Genomic DNA, 23,447 nt, shown 5'->3' with positions numbered 1-23,447 from the left:
TTGCTCTAGGTATTAGTTAATAGGGGATAACTCATTGAAATAATATTCTATACCCATGAGTATTACTTAAAATATATAGGTAAAAATTACTTTTTATTTCAATTTATAACATTCTTACAATAAACATTTTATGATATTATACTTTGAGTCAAGAAGATCTCACTTTAGTGTTCTCTTATTAAAGGTTGTGAAGCTGGCCCAAAGTTACTGGGGATTTTGTAAGGAACAGTTAAATTGTTCTTTAAAAGTTTTATGTAAGTTCAAGAATCCTATTTAAAGTACATAGTGCAAGAAACAAAGATCAATAAGGCATGATCTTTAGCCTAAAAGATTTATAGTCTAGTAATCAAATATATATAACAAAAGGAACCACAAATGTATATGTATATATATACACACACACATATATAAATGATTATATATTAAATATATAGTATATAAATTATATAGTAATACATAATTTGATAATATATTTATATAATAAATGATATATATACATATACACATATATAATATATACACACACACATTATATACATATATATAAATGATTATATATTAAATATACAGTATATAAATTATATAGTAATACATAATTTGATAATATATTTAGTATAATAAATAAAAGATAATTAAAATACATTTGATGTATATTTTAATTATCTTTCATTTTAAATACCTTTTATTTTACCTTTTATTTTAATTATCATATAGATAGATAGATAGATAGATAGATATAAAATAAACAGAACCAGAAGAGTGGCATAAACAAAACACGATGAAGTTAGTGCAGAAAGAATGACATCTGGTAGAAAGAAATCAAAGCAGTTCTCACAAAGGCTGTGGCATCTGATAGTGATCTTCAAGACCTTCCAGATGGATAAATTATCAACAATAGAGATGAGTTCATATTTAAGGTGCAAAAAAAGGAAAAAAATAAGGCACACACTAAGCAGCTAAAATTTTCAAATACAGAAAATGAAAATACACAATAGTCCAAGATAACCATGACAAGACGATGTAGTGTGGTATGGATAAGCCTGGACATAGAGCCTGGTACCAGTGCATGGGGCACATTTGAAAGCCAGCCTAAGGTTTTATCCATTTGGCTGAAAGCACTGGAAGTTGTTGTAAGGAAATGACAAAATGAGAGCTAAGATATGTGAAGTTTATATTTAATATATACGACTGAAGAGATACAGGAAACAGGATGGCTACTCAGAGAACCTTTGTACAATAGCCCAGAGGAGAAATAATAAGGAGCTAAACTGAAGTGTTGGGAGGGGAAGGGACAGAGAAAAAGGAGAAAAATAAATGCAGGAGATGTTTCATGGGCAGCTGGTGACTGAAGAATGTATGGAGCCAATGGTGAGAAATAACAGACTCTGGGAGCCAAAATCACCATGCAACGAATACAAATGCAACAAAGTCAGCCCAACAAATGTCTTCTGAGCATTTGCTGCACAGAAGGCCCCATGAAGTGTGCTGAGTTCTGGGCCCACAAGATAGGTTAGACAATACAGACAGTGTACTCAGGGGGTTAGTAAGCTCGTGAAAGAGGAAAGCCAAGTAAAGAACTATTCCTGCAATTCAAACTTAATCCAAAGAGTGGTTTTTGTGGACATGTGATGAGGGGTATAAGCCAGAGATATTGAGGTGGAAAAATAGGGAACGTTCCGGAAGTGTGGCACAAAGAAAGAAAATTAGCTCAGCAAGGAGGAATGACCAAACCAGACAGATATGAAAAGTACAGGAAGAGAGGGCAAGTAAGAGGTTTGCGCTTGGGTAATGTAGAAGGTGGGATGAGTGACACAGGATGTGGACAGAAGTAGTAGGCTGGAGGCAAAAACTGCCCATATAAAGGAGAAATGCCAAGAAGGCAGAAATGTTGTTACTGAATGAATATGCAATAGAAACCAGCCCAAAGCCAGTTTCACTTGGAATGACCCCTTAAATATGGTCTTTATCTGCCTGTTCTCCTGCCAGATGGTGAAACTGAAGGCTTCCAGTACTTCTAGGGGGTTGGGGGGGTGGGGTGGGGAGGTAAACTACGAACAATGGGAGTCTCTAGTGGATCCCTGTAGTGTGAGCAAATCTAATTAGCTTCTTAATATCAATGGCTGATGTAAAAACATGCTTTTGTAAGCCTAGCTTGTTGACATCTGAAATATAAGTATTTGGGTGGCATTTAAAACTATTCCTCCCAAGAATAAAGCAAAGTATGATAACCTCAAATTTTTTATCCACACCATGAAACTCAATGCAGTCATTAAAAGGAAAGGATGAGAGGTAAACCATTTGACTTGGACTGATTTCCACAAAGAAATGGTGAGTGGAAAAACGAGATCGAGAAGTATGATTTGCATGAGGCTAGTTTTTGTGTACAATAAACCAGTGCAAAACACCCTGTACAGGTATATTTGTACATATGCAAATTATGATTATATGAGCTTGCAGCAAATAGGGTCTACACATACTAGGTGCTCACAAAGATTAGTTTGAGTATTGGGTTACGTAGGTGGAAGGAAGACTGGGTGGTGGTGAAGTCAACATAAAAAGAACAAGAAAGACAAAGGACTACACTTGAAAAAGCTCATGCAAAAATTACACTTATGAATACATGAAATGTTTCACATTAAATCAATGTAAGTGCACATGGGATATATTTATACAGAAATTAGTTTTCATAAATCGGTAAAAACACAAAGAAATTTAGTAAGGGTGTATACTGAATTTCAAATAAGATGAAGGGGAACCAAAAATCTGGATTCACTTTCAATTTATTACCCCATTAGAGACTATTTCTGTTTCTTCTGGTGTTCAAAGTCAAGTCTTTGGAAACAGCTCCCTGAACACGTCGATTTTGTTTCACATATGAGCTATTCCTGGGATATCTCCTTTATACATCAGCTATGATGGAAGAAAAATAGCTTTTTTTTTTTTCAACTATCACTCTTTCAGAGTAGCTATTCTCTCTGTCTGGCTAGTTCAACTGTTATTTGCTTTCCTCCAGAAAAACTTTAGCTGTGGTCAGCTTATTACTTAACTGCAGATTTTTAAAGATTTCCTCCAAAACTGGATGCCACACTGATTTGTATTCTAAGCTATGCTTCTGAGATAGGGTAGAGCCTTCATTAATCTGTTTTTTTCCAGCAGTTATCAGGAAAGTAGTTAGAAGCATCAGCCTGCATTAATGAAGAATTCCCCTTGGTCCCTGCTGGCGTTGCCAATCTGGGGCTAATCACTGAGAGAGATGAGTGAAGCAGAGTTAGGACAGAAGAAATGACATGCAGCTTAGCTAAGGCAAACACACAAACGTTGTGCTAGAGTTCCCGAGGTCCTCTGGGTTATGCCTTTGCGAGGGTGTTAGAATCCACTGTCCTCCATCATTGCATATTCCAATCCTTCTCATTCTCTAGGCTCGCCTCAGTGGCTTTCCTCATGTCAAGCCCTCCCTGATTCCTCTCCAGCTAGACGGTATCTTTCATCTTCTATTCCCTTTGTATGTGTAATAGATCAATCTGTACCTTTTTTCTGGCATGTATCACCTTCTACCTTATATCACCTTATATACCAATTAAGTAGCTTGTTGTCTCCACTTTTACTTAACTACTGAAAGACTGAGAGTCCCTTCCCAGCAATTGTGTTATGCCACCAGCACGTTGCTAACATGATCAATATTTGCTGACTGAATCATCTCTCAGCTGAGAAAGACCCAGGGCCACCATCTTCAAGAAAATCATTAGGATTCCACAAACAACTGGATGTACACTCACAACAATGTTCCCAATCCAGAGAGATTTTGATTGGAACTTTCCTCTTGATCTTTGGTCAATTCTACCCAGGCAGAGACAAGAGGAGGAAAAGCCCACTCCTTCTCATGGAGCAGAAGAAGATTCTGTTCATGCTGTGTCTTTCCCAACCTGGCAGCATAATCAGTGTTGTGTTTTTACAATCTGTTGGTATTCTAAAAATGAGAACAATGACCTTTGTGTTAATTAGTTGAAACAAGAGCCTGCTGAGACTAGAAGAAAAAGACTTAATGGGACTTGAGATTATATATTCCAATCATAATTACGGAGGTAATAACTAATGTTAATGATGAGATCAAATAAACATGCATCCATACAAATGTGCATTTAATCCCCTTCCTATGACTGAGATGTTCTCAGGACTACCTAGCAGTATAATACACACACTTAAGACTGCCCAAAAAGTCTAGAAATATAAAAAAAAATTTCATTGTCCTTTTTTAGATGAGCAAGTAGACCATTGCTTTAAATTCAAAAGTACATCACCTGAAAGGTTGTTTAAAATTTGAAGGAAAACATATTGAGCATATTATTTGAAAATATAACTAACATATTTTAAAAATAAGCATAGGCAATGCTTCCCAAATTTTTGAAGACACTTTTTATCTGATAACAATAAGTGTTTCTGAAGAAGAAGTAGTGAAAGGGTAGAGAAACTCAGATTATCCCTGCCTCTAGATTATCCCTGCTCCAATACCACACACACCTCTATCAGAGATACCTGGTATCTCTTGCATTGCTTTTCTTGAGCAAGGATGGCTCCCTCTATCAGGGTTCTTGAGCTGGGGTCCACTGAACCCATCTTCAGCCCATCCAGACCTCTGGGAATTGTAGGTGAGATTTTTCCATGACTGTACATGGGAATTTTTCTCAGGAATATAAAAAAAAGTTTAGGAAGCAACAAACTAGATGATAAATACTTATTTTGTATCCTGCTGTATAAAAAAGGGAAAATGATCAGGCAGCACACAAACAAAGCCTTCTAGAACAATATCCCTGGGAACAATCATAGAGACAAGAAGATGTGAGTATCTTCCACTGCCCACTGCGTTCCGGAGCAGCAGAGAGGGGTGTCTGGGCTCTCGAGATCAGATACAGTCCATGTGTTGTTGGCTTTTAGCTGCATGATTAGGGAAGTACCAGTACTCCCCAGTAAAATCAGGGTTTGGGATCAAGCCTTATGGTCATAGCTGAGTGCCCTGGTAACTCCTTAGACTCCACTCTGTTCTGCTACTACATTCTTCATTTGTTGGGAGACAACTGATCCTTCTTCTAATGCAGTCAGGGACCTGGGGTCCTTGCCTTCTGGTTGCAGCTATAACAGAATCAGCTATAACAGTAAGGAAGGCTATAGCACAAAAAGGAAAAACTCTGGTTCCCTGTTTCTGACTCTAACATTTAATACCTGGCTGGGAATGAATAGGCTTTGGGGGAAAGCAGATTGTCCAAGAAATTACCTGACTTATTCTTCATCCCAGGTAAACATTGACTGCCCTCCATTATCATTTTGATGCTGTTAGGATCTAGGCATGTATCAACTTAAGAGAGAAGACCCAGGCTCTGCTCTTTCTACTCGCACAGTCACAGCCACTAATGTCATCACCAAACAGCTGTGGATTATTTATTCATTTGTTTGGTTATGTTTGTTTGTTTATATCCTGATTTAGTTCATGAAGAATTTGTGATGCCCCAAGGGAGCTATTGTGATAAGAGCTCACTTCCTAGCATCTCTGTGTTCAGACAAAAAGAATGAGAAGGGCCGAGGAAGCAGGAGGTGTTTCTGGGGAACTATCATAGGGAGCAGAATCCCGCAGGACCTGCATGCATGGCTCTGGTGGTGCTCTTGCAACTCTGCCCCCAACCTCTTGGATTTGCCCCTCACTTCATTCTCTGCTAACAGGCTAGTTGCAGGCACCCTTTTTAAAAAAAGTATAATTGATTAAGTATCTGGAGGAGGGTTAGAGATTAAGTCATTCTCATTTAGGCATTAATTAATTAGTTAAGTATCTCCCAACTTGCAGCTGGACTCAGATATGTGAGGAAAGAGAGGAGATTTTCAGGTATGGGGACTCTTGAGGGGAGGGCACACCTAAGGAGGGTGGGAAGATTAGAACATCAGCTAGACACTGTTCATCTGGATATCTGTAGAGAGCATGGGAGCTGGGAACTGAATTAATACAGAACGGTGAAAAGTACAAAGATAAACCATGGGTATTTCATAGTATCAATGTGGGGCCAGTACTGCTCCATGGCATCTAAAGGAATCTTCCTTTTCCTTCTCCCTCTTCCTATCCATTTCTTCCTCTTCTCCCGCATCTTCCTCTCCCTCCTCCTCTTCTCCCTTCCCCACTTTCCTGAACCATTTGACCTCTGCTAGATCTCAGAAGAGAACTGTTGATACCATAATCGTTCTACATTATTGATTAAATAAAATCATTAGTGTGTTGGCAATGAAAAGAGGAACCAGAGAGCATCAACTCCTTCAAGTAGCAAATAAGGAACATAAAAATTCCAAGATGGGAAGTCACCTCATTAATCCAAGGTCATTCTGGAATTAGAACCCAGGATTCCTGACTCCCAATTAAATGGGGTGGGTTTTTTTGTTTGTCTGTTGTTTTTGGTTTTGTTTTTTTGTTTTGCTCCATAATAGAATTTCCTAGGCAAACAAAGAACCATATACCACATAAAATACTATTTTACTCATGAGACAGACTATTTAACTGCCTGTTTTGCATCACCTTTGTGCTTAAAGCTGGAAATTAAGATGGGCACGACTTTAATTTTAAAAGTACTTTCTAGTGCTTTGTTCATTACACTTAAAATTATGGAATTGGCTGTAATTTTTCCATTTTACAGCTGTGGAAACAAAAGGAGGTCAAAGACATTTTGCGGATGACCCAGAATACAATTTCAGTTTGGATGACCTGCATTTATTTTTCTATTTGAGTTTGCCTGTTCTTCATTCTACTTAAATTTCAGGATGAACCAATCTCACCTGTGAAAATGAAAATTCTAGAGGGAGAGACAGGAATACAAAATAGAAAGCCTATTGTTAATTTCAGGAAATCATACGATTTGACTTAATTATCCAATCTTTCCTTTTTATAAGAGCTCTATGGCCAAAACAGTGGCTGTACATAAAATAACTAAGGATAGACTCAGATAAATAGATATGTAACAGGTGTTTCATAGGCCACAACAGCCCTGGGTGTATATACCATAAAAGCTAACATTCGTAATAGTCAAAAGACAGTAGGTATTTGGCTTCATCCTCATTTGCATTACATTCTACCGGCAACTAAAACTTCTCCCAAATATTTCTAATAAGAGGATGCTGGCTTGGTTGAGTAGGGATAGCTAGGGTTTTACAAATCTTCCGGTTCATATGTGTGCTAACCCCATTTGTTCTTGTCTGCTCAGCTCTTTGTAGTAACGCTGCTGGTGGCCACATTCACAGCCATGTGGCAGCTGGAGCCAAGGCTTCCAGTCTGCAGTGAGAGGACCATGTATCTACGGTACTTTGAGAGCCTAACACCCTCCATTGCCACAGTCTACGGGATAGAAATTAGGGCCTCTGTTTCCAAACTGGGCTTAGAGAGTTTAATAACTCAGCCAACGTCACACAGCTAGTACCACGGAAGGGTTTGAAACCAGCCGCAGTGACTCCAGAGCCTGCATCCTAACTTCACACTAAACGTTTCTGGTTTGTGAGGCAATTGGATATCAGCTGCTGTCTGGAGCCAGTCTTCGTCTAGCAAACTGGCTCTCTGGAGAAGGCCTGCTGGTGCTAGGAAGTTAGGAGAGCTCTGGATACGTGTGAGCCTTGCCAGCCTCACAAAGTTTTCTGACTGAGTGAAGCACTAGTGAAGGGAATCACCCTTTGCAGAAGAAGAGTTAGACAAAGAAAATCTCCTTAATTCACAAGTTGGGAGCAAGAAGAGATGATTCGGCCCCAGTTTTATTGATTTGGCAGGATAATGATGCTTGATTTCAGTAAAAACATCTTCATTTTAACGAAAAAGAAAGATGTGAAAGATCTCTAACCACACAAAAGATTTCAGTGCAAATTGGGCATGGTGCTGCACCAAATATAGCACCAGAAGAATATGATAGATTACTGTTGTCCCCCTATCCCGGAGGCCACCAGCTTAAGCAGGTAGAAAAGTCCCGCCAGACTTCCTGTGGGAAGCCCCAAATCTAATTCCCCAGCCAGAAGATCCGACAACCTGGCAGGCTATTCACGGTCCGTCTCTGGGGGCAGTATGACCTTTGCCAGGTTCAGGAAGCATACTCTGAGTGCTGAGTCAGTAAGGGGATGCAGGAGCTAGAAGTATTCCCTCACCTCTACCCCACACCCAAACACCTGTGAAAGTGCATCTCGGGGGCGGGGGGATCCTGAAGGCTGAGACATGAAGCTTTGAGCATTCATTTCAGGACGTAAGACTGATTCTTTAAGACATGCCAGATACATGCACGGATGTGATATACAACTGTCCCTATCCAAAAATCAAGGAGGCAAATGTTCAAAATTTCTGACTTTTTCACAACCTGGCTGCCATGTGGCGTCTCATCTCTTTATTGGGAAGCGAGACGACCATAAAAACAAATTCTTAGGTTGCAGTTTCACCTTATAGATTACATTTCCAAGAATGACTTTAGGTTCCCTTTAGAACACTAATGACACTTTCCACATACCAGCTGCTATTCCACTTTGCTTCAGCATTATTTTAATTTATCATCATCATTCCTTTTGCCCCAACTCACCTCCTTCGCACGTGTGCCAGGAATCTCATTCCTGCCCAACTGTCACTGGCCTAGGCTTTTGGTTGCATCCTGACAGTAGGTTTCTCCTTAAGTGTGGGTATAAAGTCTCTATAGATAAAAAGAAGAGGAAGCTGAGGCAAAGGACAGAAAGGGATTATAGTTACTGGCTCCTGGCTCTCCCTGAAAGAAAGAATGTCAGCGATTTGCAACAGGAAGGCCAGGTGGGTGGAAACATGAAACCAGTGATTATCTGATGCTGATGAGAAGGCCAGCACTTCTGATAGAGCTGAAGGCCCTCGGTGGGTGAGTGCCCTAAGCAGCCTGGCAGAAGACAGAAGAACACAAAGAATTCTAGCCCTCCCTGAAGGAACTGTTCCTGTTATAAACTTCCATCGTTTTTTCAGCTCACTTCATTAATAAGTACTAATCACACTGAAGTATCTCAATGGAAATACTGTTTTGACACTGAACTACAAAAAGACTCGATGAAATCTGCCTCTTAAGTAAGGGAAACAGAAGTCGTCTTGGTCATTCACTGTCCGATTAGATTAAAATAAAGCTTTGAGAGACACCGAACTGTGTTACCATAGTGTAGTGTAGTTACATGAATTTGGGTTTTGGAGTCAGGCTGACCTGGGTATAAATGATTGTGTGACCTTGGACAGGTAATTTAACCTCTATTTGCCTCAGTTTCCTCATCTGTAAAATGGGACCATAGTACTACTATGTCATGGAATAGTTAAGAAAATTAAATTAGATGGGATTAGTAATATACTTAGCAACATGCATGGTACCTTGCAGAAACTATAAATGCCTACTTGTCTCTCTGTCTTTTGAAGGCTAAAGGTACCTATTGTTTCAACGTACATAGCATGTTCCCTAAGTTACTTACAGAGCTTAAAATGTGACCAAGAACCTCGTAAAATTAGAAACTTGGGAACACAGAGGAAAAAAAGAGTAGAAGTAGCTGCAGTGTCATGGGAAGAGCCATGGACCAGAGTCTGAAGTCCTGAATGACAATCCTGGCTTTGCTCCTTACCAGCTATGGGATTATGGGCACATTGCTTAATGTCTTAAAGCCTCAGGTTTCTTATCTACATCAAGGAGATAACAATATCTCCTTTGCAGGTATCTTTCCTATGCACAGACACTGGGCTTATGATTGGGTTTCCCACAATATGAACATGACACATTCAATGCCCTCAAAAGAGCTTGCAACCTAGTGGAGGAATCAGACACTTGTTTTAACAAAAGCACACTCACTGATCCGCTTCTGGACTCCCTTCTCAGAAACAGTAGAATATGGTAGGCACAGATTTATGCCAGATAACTTTCAGTCCAGGCTTTTCTACTTCCTAGCTGTGTGAACTCAGACACGTTATTTCACCTAACTTTGGAAATGAGGAAAATAATAGAATTGTTGTGAAGATTAAACAAGATAATGTATGTGGCTCAGTCGGTTAGGCCTCCAACTCTTGATTTTGGCTCAGGTCATGATCTCAAGGTTTGTGACATCAAGCCCAATGTCGGGCTCTGCACTGACATCATGGAGCCTTCTTAGGATACTCTCTCTCTCTCTCTCTCTCTCTCTCTCTCTCTCTCTCTATATATATATATATATATCCTCTCTGCCCCTCTCCTGATTGCACACATACTCTCTCTCTCAAAAATAAGTAAACTTTAAATAATAAAAAAAAAAAACAAGATACTGTATGGAAATGTGAGGAACCCTGTAAATATTCAATAAGATGTTAGTGTTTTTAGTGGCCCTCGGTATCCCCTGTACATGGGATCAAAGGTTTGAGGGGCGCCCCCTTGTGAATCCTATGTGTCCCCTCACACCAATGATCCATGTGAAAATGTTTCCTGGTCTCTGCTCTGAGAAATGCAATTGTTTTGATACTGTTAGTTATGGCTACAATTTCAAAAGTCCAGACTCTAACATCTGAACTTTATTTCTTGAAGAAAAAAAAAATGATAGAATTTACTTTTTCCCCATTTTTTTCATAGAAATTCCATCTTGCATAATTTAACTTGCCACTTTTTATTTTTAAGAGGACTTCTACTTTCTGTGACACAGTTTCTATAAATTATGGAGAAAAGCACAAACTTTGCATGTTACCAGGAAATTATGAGATGACAACGAGCCTCAGAGAGAATCATCACACAGAGAATCAATTATGGAAGGAAAATGTTCAGGCTCTCATTCTCAAGGTTCTTGAACAGAAACCCTCTTCCAAAGTAAGAGGAATTATTTTCCCAAATGATAGTTTCAGTCCCTGAATCCTACTCTAAGCTAAACCCCAGCTGTGTTCATTTTACTTAATTTTCCCTCAAAGTGGAGATCAATAAGGATGAAATACTGTGCATATGTAGCACCTTGTTTCGAAAGAGTCCAACAGGCTTTAAGCATATTATGCCATTAATCTTCCCAGCGGTCTGAGAGAAGGAAGTGACAAGTGTAATGTCCCTGTGCTTGCAAATGAGGAAACCAAGGAATGACAAAGGGGACTGAATGTCCAAGAACCCAGTGGAATCGGTGGCAAAGCTGGAAGAAAGAAATTGGGTATTGGGAATTGTGATTATCTTAAGGGCGTAAGAATACCCATAAATTAAATAATAAGATAAAACCCAGCTGCTGATTGCTGAGTGTGTCTAAACCAAAGTAGGGAACATGTGGGCCTTCCAATATGCACAATAGACCTAATGCTCCCAAGGTGCCTAGGATGATGCTAACAGATGCCCTGTTGAGTTTCCTCTCCCTTTGGGCCCCACAATTGCAGTCACTTCTCACACCACGAGAAATCGTCTGACTGTAATTGGCTACAGATTTCCAACCCTAACTTCAGAGTTTTATTTCTTTCATGTTTGTCTCCTCTCATACACCAAGTCAAATTATCCACCTATTTTCTTTCCTCTCCAAAGTCTACCTATATAAGGGTTGATTAAATTCCTGTCATTTTTCTTGTTTTAAAAAAGTAAATGGCCTAGAAGACCATATTTTCTCAATACAGGCATTGGTGAAATGAAATTTAAATACAGTATAAAGTCTTCTAAAGCTATTCATCAAATGAGGGTAGTTTTTTTTTTAATACACTTGAATCATATTTATGGCTGAGAATATTGTTATAACAGCTGTTAGGAAAGCAGGAGTTCAAATTTTTGTAAGTCATCAGCCAATTAAGAATGTCAAAGTATCTCTTAAACACTTTAAGGTTAGTCGATGAGCAAGTTACTTTGATATCAAAATCACGTCTCTTAGGGCGCCTGGGTGCTCAGTCAGTTAAGCATCTGACTTTGGTTCAGGTCATGATATCACCATTCATGAGTTCAAGCGCCACATTGGGCTCTGTGCTGACAGCCCAGAGTCTGGAGCCTGCTTCAGATTCTGTATCTCCCTCTCTATGTGCCCACCCCCTGTTCATGCTCGCTCTCTCTCTCTCTCTCTCTCTCTCTCAAAAATAAATAAACATTAAAAAAATAAAAAATAATGATAAAAAACATCAAGCCCTGAGAGAAGAGTGGGGTGACTTAGGAGTGAACACCAGAGGCAGCTGCTTACTTAGCATTTTCCCCTCTTCTCATCCTTCCAGAGTTTTGTTTCCAGTTTAATAATTATAAATTTCAATTAATAACCTGGTTCAAAGCAAGCACTTCATAGCATTAATGGGGTTAAAGGAAGAACATGAATTAGTGTATAAGAACTTTTCTAGGAGATCTCATCACCATCTGGGGTGAAGGAGTGAACTTTTGCTGAATACTGACTGTTGCCGTACATGAATGAGCAGTTATATCTCTACTGATTGGGGGGGGGGGGGGGGGGGCGGGGTATGCGTGTGTGTATAGGGTAGAGTGAATAGAAGAAATCAGTGACCTGTGCCTAGTTCAGATAGTTCTTATAAAATCTGTTATAGTAGTAGGAACAGGAAAGGAGTGTAAAGAACTACTATGAGCTAGTAGTGGTTATTACTAGAGTCCATGGGCATGAACCCTAGAGGCTTTGAATGTGAACTTCAAAAGAAGTATTGTGGTAGGTAGTTGTTTGTTCGTCGTGCTAAAATAGTGCCATCCAGGGAACAGCACTGGGGAGCAGAGTCTCCTTCCTGCTGCCTTTGAATTTAGACAAATAAAAGAAGGAGCAGTCTACTTTCTCTTGCCCATTAATGGAGTTTCTCTAGCTTGCATCTCTTTAGGAAAAGCTACCTTGGATGAAATGTTACTGTTTCACTTTCTACAAAGTGATTAGCATCTCCAATACCTACCTATAGTAACTGCTGCAAGTTTCAGGTGTCATGGGCCTATAGTTTCAGAAAGCTTCCACAAGGTAGAGGATTTACACTGTTTCCATGCATAAGATTTGTAAGCCAACTTCTGTATCTGCATAAAACATTAGGAAACACATATCCTTAAAAAAGAGCTTGATTGATAAAACATTGTTATGGGCTGAATTGCAGCCTCTCAAAAAAAGATATGTTGGAAGTCCTAACCTCCAGCACCTCTGTCAGGCAGTTAGTTAGGCAGAAGCGAGGAGATCCTGGCCATCCCCTGGGAGCCACCCTGGAAGGTTAACAGCCACACCTTCAGAGCCACCCGTAAGAGCCTAGCACAGGAAAAGCCTAGCACAGAACTGGCTCAAAAGCCACAGGGGACTTCTAAGAGCTAAGCATGCACACAAAGGGTCCAAATTGTCCTTAACTACCTTTAAGGTCACAACAACAGCTCATTAGACACTCATCAATATACAATACATAAATAACTACAATTATAACAGAATGCATCATGGGTAGGCACATGCGCAGAGGCCAAAATGTTATATAACAAAGAGCTGTCAATCAAAATGTCAATCAAACCCAAATTTACATATGCGATAAGCAGGCTTACAAGGATGCAGCTAGAGCTTTTCGGTGCCATTGCCACTCTTGCTCCAGCAGTGGTCCACTTGCACACTTGAAATGCACTATACTTATCTATTCAATAAACTCTATCTCCCCATTCTGGTCTTGGGTCTCCAATTCTTCGGTGTATCTGGGACAAGAACCCAGTGACCTGGTAACACCTCAGAATATAAACGTATTTAAAAATAGAGTCATTACAGACATAGATAATCAAGTTATAATGGGGTCATGAGGCTGGGCTCTAATCCAATATGACTGGTGTCCTTTTAAAAAGGGGGCATTTGGACACAGAGACAAACATGAGTAAAGAAAGACAATATATGAAAAGACAGAAGAAACACAGGGAGAACACTATGTGAGGTAAAAGTGGAGATAGGAATTACGTGTCTACGAGCCAAAGATTGTCAGTGATCCATCAGAAGCTGCAGGAGAGACACAGAAAAAACTCCCTCGTACAGTTCTCAGAGAGAATCAACCCGCCAGTTTTGAACCTCTAGCATTCAGAAGAGTGAGACAATAAATTTCTGTAATTTTAAGCCACCCAGTTCTTGTTACTTTATTATGCAGCCCAAGGAAACCAATGTGCACATTATTATCTCATTTTATTTTATTTACTTTTAAAAATTTTGTTTTTAAATATTTTCTCCATGCAGCGTAGGGCTCAAACTGACAACTCTGAGATCAAGAGTCATGCACTCCACTGACTGAGCCAGCCACGCATCCCTAATATACCATTTTAATTACTAGTTTCTAATATATAAGAGAAAAGAACTAGACTTGGAGCAAATATTCCAAATAGCGTTTTTATTCCAAATAGAAGCAACTGCTTTTAGTCTCTCAGAGAAAATGTCTTTATGTTTGAGCAAATACCTTCATGTCCATAGGTGATATTCTTAGTTAAGACTCATCACCAAAGTTTTCTAGAGATCATAATCCCTCTCCAATTTATATCTCAGCTTACACCATCATACATTAACTCCTTAATTAGGTTTATAGCCTATATGGATCAGTAATCCTGCTTGCCACAGACCCCAATGCAGCAAGTATGTCAATACCCAATTCAGACTAGAGTGGATTTGATATCCTTATGTTTTAAATTTTCTATGGTTATGAAGGACAAACCTCAGTAAATCTTGCTTCATTTTAATCTGTGACTTCTTTTCTTTTTTTTTTTTTTAATGTTTATTTATTTTTGAGACAGAGAGAGACAGAGCATGAACAGGGGAGGGGCAGAGAGAGAGGGAGACACAGAATCTGAAATGGGCTCCAGGCTCTGAGCTGTCAGCACAGAGCCCGACGCGGGGCTCGAACTCACAGACCGTGAGATCATGACCTGAGCCGAAGTCGGACGCTTAACCGACTGAGCCACCCAGACGCCCCAATCTGTGACTTCTTTTCGACATTAGTTATTCCCAGTTAGACTCCAATGGAAAGTCACTAATTATGACTCCTATCAAAACTGGAAGCATTTTTGCCACCTAGTAACCAAATGGAATTTCTACTGAAAGAAATGCTTAAACATGTGGTCTATTCTGAGAAAAAAAAAGGTACAGCTTTCACTCTATAACAGTTTACTCATTTTTGTCCTCTTGAGAGTAATAAGAGTATTACCAAAAGTGGTGTCTGAATGTTTCAAATCAGAAGATGAGAAAGCAAATTCTTCTTTTTGAATGGCCTAAATTTGATTGTAAATCTCACTATTGTTTCTCTTCTGCAGGACTAGGAAGAGGAGAAAGTTATTTTGGTCTTAATTCACTCACAAGAGCATCTTTGTTGAGCCAACCAGAGCCAGTTACTGTTGTGTGGGTAGTGTCTGTGGCAGTTGAGTGAAACTGAAGACATTTGACACATCGTGAAGAAGTTTAATCTCTTGCCAACCACAAGTAACTAATTGCCAGAGAGAGTTCCTTCCACAAATTTGAGATTTCAGAGCACTCTCTTTGCAAGAAATCTTGGCTTCAGTGAAAGGACATCTGAGCCTATATTTTCTTTTCATTTTTCTATGGAGGTTGTCTCTGTCTTTGTCTCTACCTTTCATGCATATTTGATCACTCTTTCCATCTGTTAAAAAAGAATTCCTTTTTTCTTTAGAAATAGAATTTCTATTTCTTTCTGGCATACACCGCCAAAAGTTTTGTTTTGTTTTAGTTGACACACACTGTAACTTTAGTTTAGGTGTATGACTTAGTGGTTTGACAAGTTTATCATTTTTTTATGCTCACCACAAGTATAGCTATCATCTGTCCCATTATATCATTATTATAATATCACAAACAGTATTTCTTATGCTCTATTTTTTTTTATTTTATTTGAATTCCAGTATAGTTAATATACAGTGCTGTATTAGTTTCAGGTATAAACTACAGTGATTCAAAATTCTACGTATTACTCAGTGTTCATCACGATAGTACACTTTTAATCCTTTTCACCTGTCTCCCCCCCACCTCCCATCCGGTAACCATCAGTTTGTTCCCCATAGTGAAGAGCCTATTTTTTTCTGGTTTGTCTCTTTTTCTCTTTGTTCCTTCGGGGTTTTTTCCTTCAAATTTCACATACAAGTGAAATCATATAGTATTTGTCTTTATTTGACTGACTTATTTCACTTAGCATTATGCCCTCTACATCCCTCCATGTTGTTGCAAATGGCAATATTTCATTCTTTTTTTGTACCTGAATAATATTCCATTATATATAATGGAATTATCCATCTACTGATGGACACTTGGGCTGTTTCCATATCTGGGCTATTGTACATAATGTTGCAATAAACATTTGGGTACACATATCTTTTCCAATTACTGTTTTCATACTCTTTGGGTAAATACCCAGTAATAGAATTACTGGATCATATGGTAACTCTATTTTTAATTTACTGAGAAACCTGCATACTCTCTTCCACAGTAGCTCCACCAACAGTGCACAAGAGTTCCATTTTATCCACCTCCTCACAAACATTTTTTTCGTGTGTTTTTTACTTTACATTCTTACAGGTGTGAGGTGACATCTCATTGTGGTTTTGATTTGCATTTCTCTGATGGTGAGTGATGTTGAGCATGTTTTCGTGTGTCTGTTCGCCATCTGTATGTCTTCTTTGGAGAAATATCTGTTCATGTCTTCTGCCCATTTCTTAATTGTTTATTTTTTGGGGTTGAGTTGCATTTTGGATACTATCCCTTATTGGATATGTCATTTGCAAGTATGTTCTCCCATTCAGTAAACTGTCCGTTAGTTTTGTCGATTATTTCCTTTGCTGGGCAAAGGTTTTTTTTTTTTTTTTTTTTAATTTTGATGTAGTCCCAATAGTTTATTTTGCTTTTGTATCCCTTTCCTTAGGAGACATATCTAGCAAATTGTGGCTGAAATCAAAGAAATTACTGCTTGCAGTCTCTTTTAGAAAATTTTTGGTTTCAGTTCTCACATTTAGATCTTTAATCCATTCTGAGTTTATTTTTGTGTATATAGTAAAAAGTGTTCCAATTTTATTCTTTTGCAGGTAGCTGTCCGGTTTTCCCAACACAGTTTTGTTGAAAAGACTGCCTTTTCCCCATTGCATATTCTTGACTGTGTTGAAGATTAATTGACCATATAATCATGGGTTTACTTCTGGATTTTCTATTCTTTTCTATTAAACTATGTGTCTATTTTTTGTGCTAGTACCATAGTTTTGATTACTATAACTTTGTAGTATATCTTGAAATCTGGAATTATGATACCTCTAGTTTTGTTTTTCGGGGCTATTTGGGGTCTTTTGTGGTTCTATACAGATTTTGGGATTATTCTAGTTTAGTGAAAAATGCTATTGGTAATTTGATGGGTATTGCACTAAATTTGTAGATTGCTTTAGGTAGTATGGACATTTTAACAATATTTGTCTTCCGTTCCATGAGCATAGAATATCTTTCAATTTGTGTCATCTTCAATTTCTTTCATCAATGTTTTATATTTTTTCAGAGTACAGTTATTTCACCTCCTTTGTTAAGTTTATTCCTAGGTATTTGATCATTTTTGGTACAATTGTAATGGGATTGTTTTCTTAATTTCTCTTTCTGTTACTTCGTTATTAGTGTATAGAAATGCAGCGGAGTTCTGTATATTGATTTTGTATCTTGCAATCTTACTGAAATCATTTATCAGTTTTACTTGTTTTTGTAGAGTCTTTAGGGTTTTCCAAATACAGTATCATGTCATCTGTGAACAGTACAAGTTTTACTTCTTCCTTACCAGTTCGGATGCCTTTTATTCCTTTTTCTTTTCTGAATGCTGTGGCTAACTATTGCAGTACCATGTTGAATAAACCTGGTGAGAATGGACATCCTTGTGTTGTTCCTGACCTTAGGAGAAAAGTTCCCAGTTTTTCACCATCGAATATGATATTATCTGTGGGTGTTTTCATATATGGGCTTAATTTTGTTGAGGTATGTTCCCTCTAAACCTACCTTGCTAAGAATTTTTATCATGAATGGATGTTGTACATCATCAAATGCTCCTCAGCATCTATTGAAATGATAAGATATTTATCCTTTCTCTTGTTGATGTGATGTGGCACCTTGATTGATTTGTGAATACTGAACCACTCTTGCAACCCAGCAATAACTCTCACTTGATCATGGTGATTGATTTTTTTTAAGTTTATTTATTTACTTTGAGAGAGAGAGAAAGAGAGAGTATGGGAGAGGAAAGAGATAGAGGGAGAGACAGAGAGAATCCCAAGCAGGCTCCACACTGTCAGTGTAGGATGATTTTCTCCTGCATTTTGTTGATGTGGTGTATGACAATTGATTAGTGAATACTGAACCATCCCTGCATCCCTGGAATAAATCTCACCTGCTCATGGTGAATATTATTTTTAAAGTATTTTTGTATGTGGTTTGCTAATATTTCATTGAGAATTTTTGCATGTAAGTTCATCAGTGATATTGACCTGTAGTTTTGTGTGTGTGTGTATGGCATGGGGGGGGGTCTTTTTCTGGTTTTGGCAATGTTGTCGTTTTAGAATGTTATCTGGAAGCTTTCCTTCCTCTTCTATGTTTTGGAATAGTTTGTGGAGAATAGGTATTAACTCTTCTTTAAATATCTGATAGAATTCACTTGTGAATCCATCTGATCCTGGACTTTTGGGGCTTTTTTTGTAGTTTTTTTGATTTTTGAATCAATTGTGTTACTTTTAATTGGTCTGTTCAGATTTTCTATTTCTTCCTGCTTCAGTTTTGAAAAATTTTATGTTTCAAATATTTGATCCATCCCTTCTAGGTTGTGCAGTTTGATGTCATATAGTCAAAATTCTCTACTTCACATCATTTTCTAGACATGCTAACTTGGTTCTAGCATAAGTGAAGTTCTCCAGAGAGAAGAACATGAATGATCAAATACTTAAAAGAGACTTGTCTACATTTAAACATGTTATTAAATCAAATCTGTAGGCTAAGAAAAATGACTAATAGTTCATTTGCAAGCTGAATTACTGCATTTGCATAATTTTTTAAATCCCAAAGTTTTGTTCTTGATCTGACAAGATATGTGAATAACTGAAAACATAACATACAAATTCCTGTTTTACGTTTTCAGAAAAATATTGTTTCTCCAAGTGTTTCTAAAGTTTCCTAATCCACAAGGCACAACCTTAAGCAAATGCAGATCCATGTATCTGAGAGCTAGAGGAATTTATACAAATTAGGAAGTGGTAAGACGAGCCCCAGACAAAGTATGGTCTCAGGGAGCAATACAAGAATGAGGTGACTGCACATGTCAATCAATCCACTAAAATTAATTAGGCAATGCTATACACGTTTGCAGCATATGACCTACAAAAGTGATGGTCATTATCCTAAAGGCTCTCATATCAACTTGATATTGAAGTGTTGACTTCTTTGTCCTAGGCTGGTCAAGCTTTTATGACTGTCAGACACTGGGGAGAAGAAAGGTTCTAACGTTTTTCTTTAAAGGAAGAGAAACACTTTAGGATTTACTAAGGTCTTACTAACAGGAGTTAGTGTAAAAATTAATACCCTGAGGTGGCCTGCACTTACTAAGTACATTTCCAAGTGCCTAAATTCTCATGACAGAGAATATTCCATATATCCAACTGTACCGAATGACAGAGAAATACTCAGAAGACACGTGAAAAATACTGCTAAAAACTTTTAATCCCTGGTCAGTTTAGGGATTTGAGAAGAAAGACATAGATGATAAATGTATCCTATGAGTCAAATGGTCTTGTATTCCAAACCTGGCTCCATCATTTATAAATGATATGACCTCAGTAAAAGTGTCCTTATTTCTTTTTGCACCTCAGTTCTGTCACCTATAAAAAGTGGAAAGTATTGTGCTCACTTCAGCAGCAGATATACTAAAATTGGAACAATCCAGGGAAGATTAGCAAGGTCCCTGCACAAGGATGACACACAAATTTATGAACCATTCCATATTTTTTTTAAGTGGCAAATGTACTACTGCATAAGGTATGATCTTTAAATGAGATAACACCTCTTTTAATACTACTTAATTTAGAATTAGGCTCACAGTAAGCATTTGATAAATGTTAACTCTTATGTACTAGCAAATAAATATATGTAATATATATTACTGTGCATATAATATATAGCATGCATATATATAGTGCATATGATTTAAATATATAATTCAGTTCTGTAAGTGAATAGGTACCCTTCAATTAATTTACAAAAGGCAGTTTGCCTGGACATGATGATCATCTACTCTAATCCAGCAAGTATATCTTTCTTTAGAAAAGTCAATCTACAGGGAATATAGTCAATTTTGTATAACTTTGTAAGGTGACAGGTGGTAACTATACTTTTTGTGGTGAGAATTTTGTAATATATATAAATGTCAAATCACTATGTTGAACACCTGAAACTAATACTGTATGTCAACTGTACTGTAATTTAATAAAATCAGGGGCACCTGGGTGGCTCAGTTGGTTGAGCATCCAACTTGATTGTGGCTCAGGTCACTATCTCACCAAACATGAGATGGAGCCCCACGTCAGGCTCTGTGTTGACAGCATGAAGCCCGCTTGGGATCCTCTCTCTCTCTCTCTCTCTCTCTCTCTCTCTCTCTCTCTCTCTCTCTCTCTCTCCCTCCCTCCCTCCCTCCCTCCCTCCCCTGCTCAGCTCTCTATCAAAATGAATAAACTTCTGTAAAAAAGTATCAATCTTATCATTATTTGTCAAAGAAATAGATAAAATCCTGTGCTTATTTGACTCAGAAAGAGCTAAGTTAGAACCCTGACTCAACCATTTAATATATAAGTGACTTTGGGTGTAATGTTTTTTCTCCCTGTGTCCACAGGGAAAATTAGGATAATAAAAGAGCATTTATCTCATATACATTTTTTAAGAGATAATATATACACAGTGCTTAACTCAGAGCTTGGCATTTATCTAAAACTCGCTATCAGTTACTATTACTGATTGTTATTAGTTTAAAAAGGTCTGTGTGTACCAATTTATTAGGTTGGTGACATAGGTGTTTCTTTAGTTGCAGCTCTCTTAGCTGAGATCAACAGTCCATGTACATAAGTGGAATTGGTGGACTCTAGTCAACTAAAACACATTACCAATGTCTAGGGGCCAATAGGAAGAAAGTAAGTTATTTTCAAAATGTTCTGCTGCAATGACATATGTTTTATAAGTGAGACAAAAGGATACAGGTTGTTGTATAACACATGCCAGCATTCCCCACTTCCCTTTGTAGCAGAGTAACTAGCAAAACTCCTAATTATTGAGCAGGTACTTTGTAAGTATAGTGCTAACCACTGGAGACAAAAGATTAAGAAATAGATATCCCCTGTTCCCTTGTGGGGTTATAATCTAATAAGGACGGTAAGCACTTAAAAAGTATCTCACAACTAAATATATAATTATAAATTGTGTAGGTGCTGTAAAGAAGAAGTAAAATTTGTAGCTGGAGAGAGGGAAACAGAATCTGAAGCAAGCTCCAGGCTCTGAGCTGTCAGCATAGAGCCCAAGGCGGGGCTTGAACGCATTATCCGTGAGATCATGACCTGAGCTGAAGTCGGACGCTTAATGGATGAAGCCACCCAGGCGCCCCGGGAAAGGTATTTAAAATACCGTTTGGGGGCACCTGGGTGGCTCAGTCAGTTAAGCATCCGACTTTGGCTCAGGTCATGATCTCGGAGCTGGTGGGTTCGAGCCCCGCGTCAGGCTCTGTGCTGACAGCTCAGAGCCTATGTCTCCTTCTCTCTCTGCCCCTCCCCCACTCATGCTCTCTCTGTCTCTCTCTCTCTCAAAAATAAATACACATTAAAAATATTCTAATAAGAAATAAATTACAGTTTGAAAGGCAAAGACAAAAAATAAATTTAAAATTTCTAATTACTAGGTAAAATGATTGTTACATGAAAAGAAAAACCATAAAGCAGAGAGTTTCCATGCAAACTCAGAATTCCTTCTAATCCTGTATTTCTGTGATTCCATGAACAGCAAGAGAATTTTAAAAAAAAAAATTTACTATAGTTGACACACAATGACGTTACATTATTTTCATAGTGATTCGACATCTCTACACGTTATGCTAGGATCACCACAAGTGTAGCTACCATCTGTCACCACACAGTAATACTGCGATACCATTGACTATATTCTCTACACGGAGAGATTGGCAGTTAACTCTTTAGTAATTAGACCCGGATGATTATATCTGAATATTCAAAATCCCAGGCTAAAATTTCTATCTCAATTTTAAAGCCAAAGAAGTACACATGAACAGAAAGATATTATTGAAACTTGATGGGATGAGATTCATGATATGCAACAGTGAAAGGGCACAGCTTATCAAAAAGAAACAGATGCAATAGAAAAAGGAAGGCACTCTGCACTGTATGGGGATTCAAAGTTGAGAGTAGACATATGGTAGGAAAAAATTTATGTGTCAAAAAGAAAACCAAATGTGAGAGTAACAAGAATCCTTGAAACTTATAGACCAGAGAGAGAATATAGATGACATTTTCCTTAAATAAATAAAATACTTGGAGAGTCAAGCTGTAGTAGTGATGAAGAAGAACTCCAATTATCCTTACAACTCTTAGAGGGCTTAACTCATCAACAGAGTATAAAATATGTTTTCTTGCCTTGATACCAATTTAGTTCTTCAGATGGGAAAAGAAGAACTTGAGAGTCTATTACTCTGAGTCTAATTTTGACCACCAGAGAAGTGATTTGTTATGTAATGTATTCCAAATTTTGGGACAGACCATTTTGCTTCAGGGATTTTAATAATGAAGGAATAAAAAAAATATTCACAACATATTCCTTGGAAGAGCACTAACTTTTGGATGTGAACCTTTATGCCATGTAACTCATTACTCTTGGAAGGCTCTTAAAATAATAAAATGTCATCTAGGTCCACTACTATATTCTCATGATGAAGCTGTTTATTCATCCAGGTAAGATGTAGGTCTCATTAACTTTTAATGAGGTGCTTTCCATTTAACTGAACTCTAAATGGGTGATGAGTGTGGAGAGCTTCAATTGTTGGCCTCTAAATACCTATGTTAGCCAAGACTTTACTGAAAACGATGGTTCTCAAACGTTAAGATATATTGGAATCAACTGGAAGACTTTTTAAAACACAGTGCTCTATGCTCCATCTCCAGAGTTTTTGTTTTAGAAGGTCTGAAAATTTGCATCGCTAACTAGTTCCCAGACACTGATGTTACCAGTCTTCTGACCACTTTGGGAACCTCCTATCTAACAGAAGAAACAATACCATGTTGAAATGTCTGTAATCAAAACCTTCTCTTAAGGCAGGTGAAATCAGTGGCTCAATTATCTTCTTTCTGCCAGAAAAGGAGCCACTCCCCAGTTTCTCAATCCTGTCTACACAATAGGAACCGTCCCTGGGAAGTTTTTAAAAAATATTTCTGTCCAGGCTTCCTCTACCTCTGGCTCTGATTAAATGAATCTGCACTTCCAACCCGATCATCCCACCCAGTTAA

At 38.1% G+C, this 23,447-nt stretch overlaps 1 long non-coding RNA gene and 1 other non-coding gene across 3 annotated transcripts in view; one reads left to right on the top strand and one right to left on the bottom strand.

Moving 5' to 3' along the window:
• Nucleotides 1-23,447, bottom strand: part of LOC122236612 — a 227,966-nt gene that overhangs the window by 27,683 nt on the left and 176,836 nt on the right. The gene's annotated exons all lie outside the window — the stretch shown is intronic.
• LOC122232033 lies at nt 19,794-19,900 on the top strand. Its single transcript, XR_006209355.1, has one exon. It is a non-coding gene; the product is annotated as a U6 spliceosomal RNA (small nuclear RNA).

The sequence above is a fragment of the Panthera tigris genome, chromosome A1 (assembly GCF_018350195.1).
Source record: "Panthera tigris isolate Pti1 chromosome A1, P.tigris_Pti1_mat1.1, whole genome shotgun sequence".
Taxonomy (NCBI): Eukaryota; Metazoa; Chordata; class Mammalia; order Carnivora; family Felidae; genus Panthera; species Panthera tigris.
This window is presented reverse-complemented; position numbering and strand designations above follow the sequence as displayed.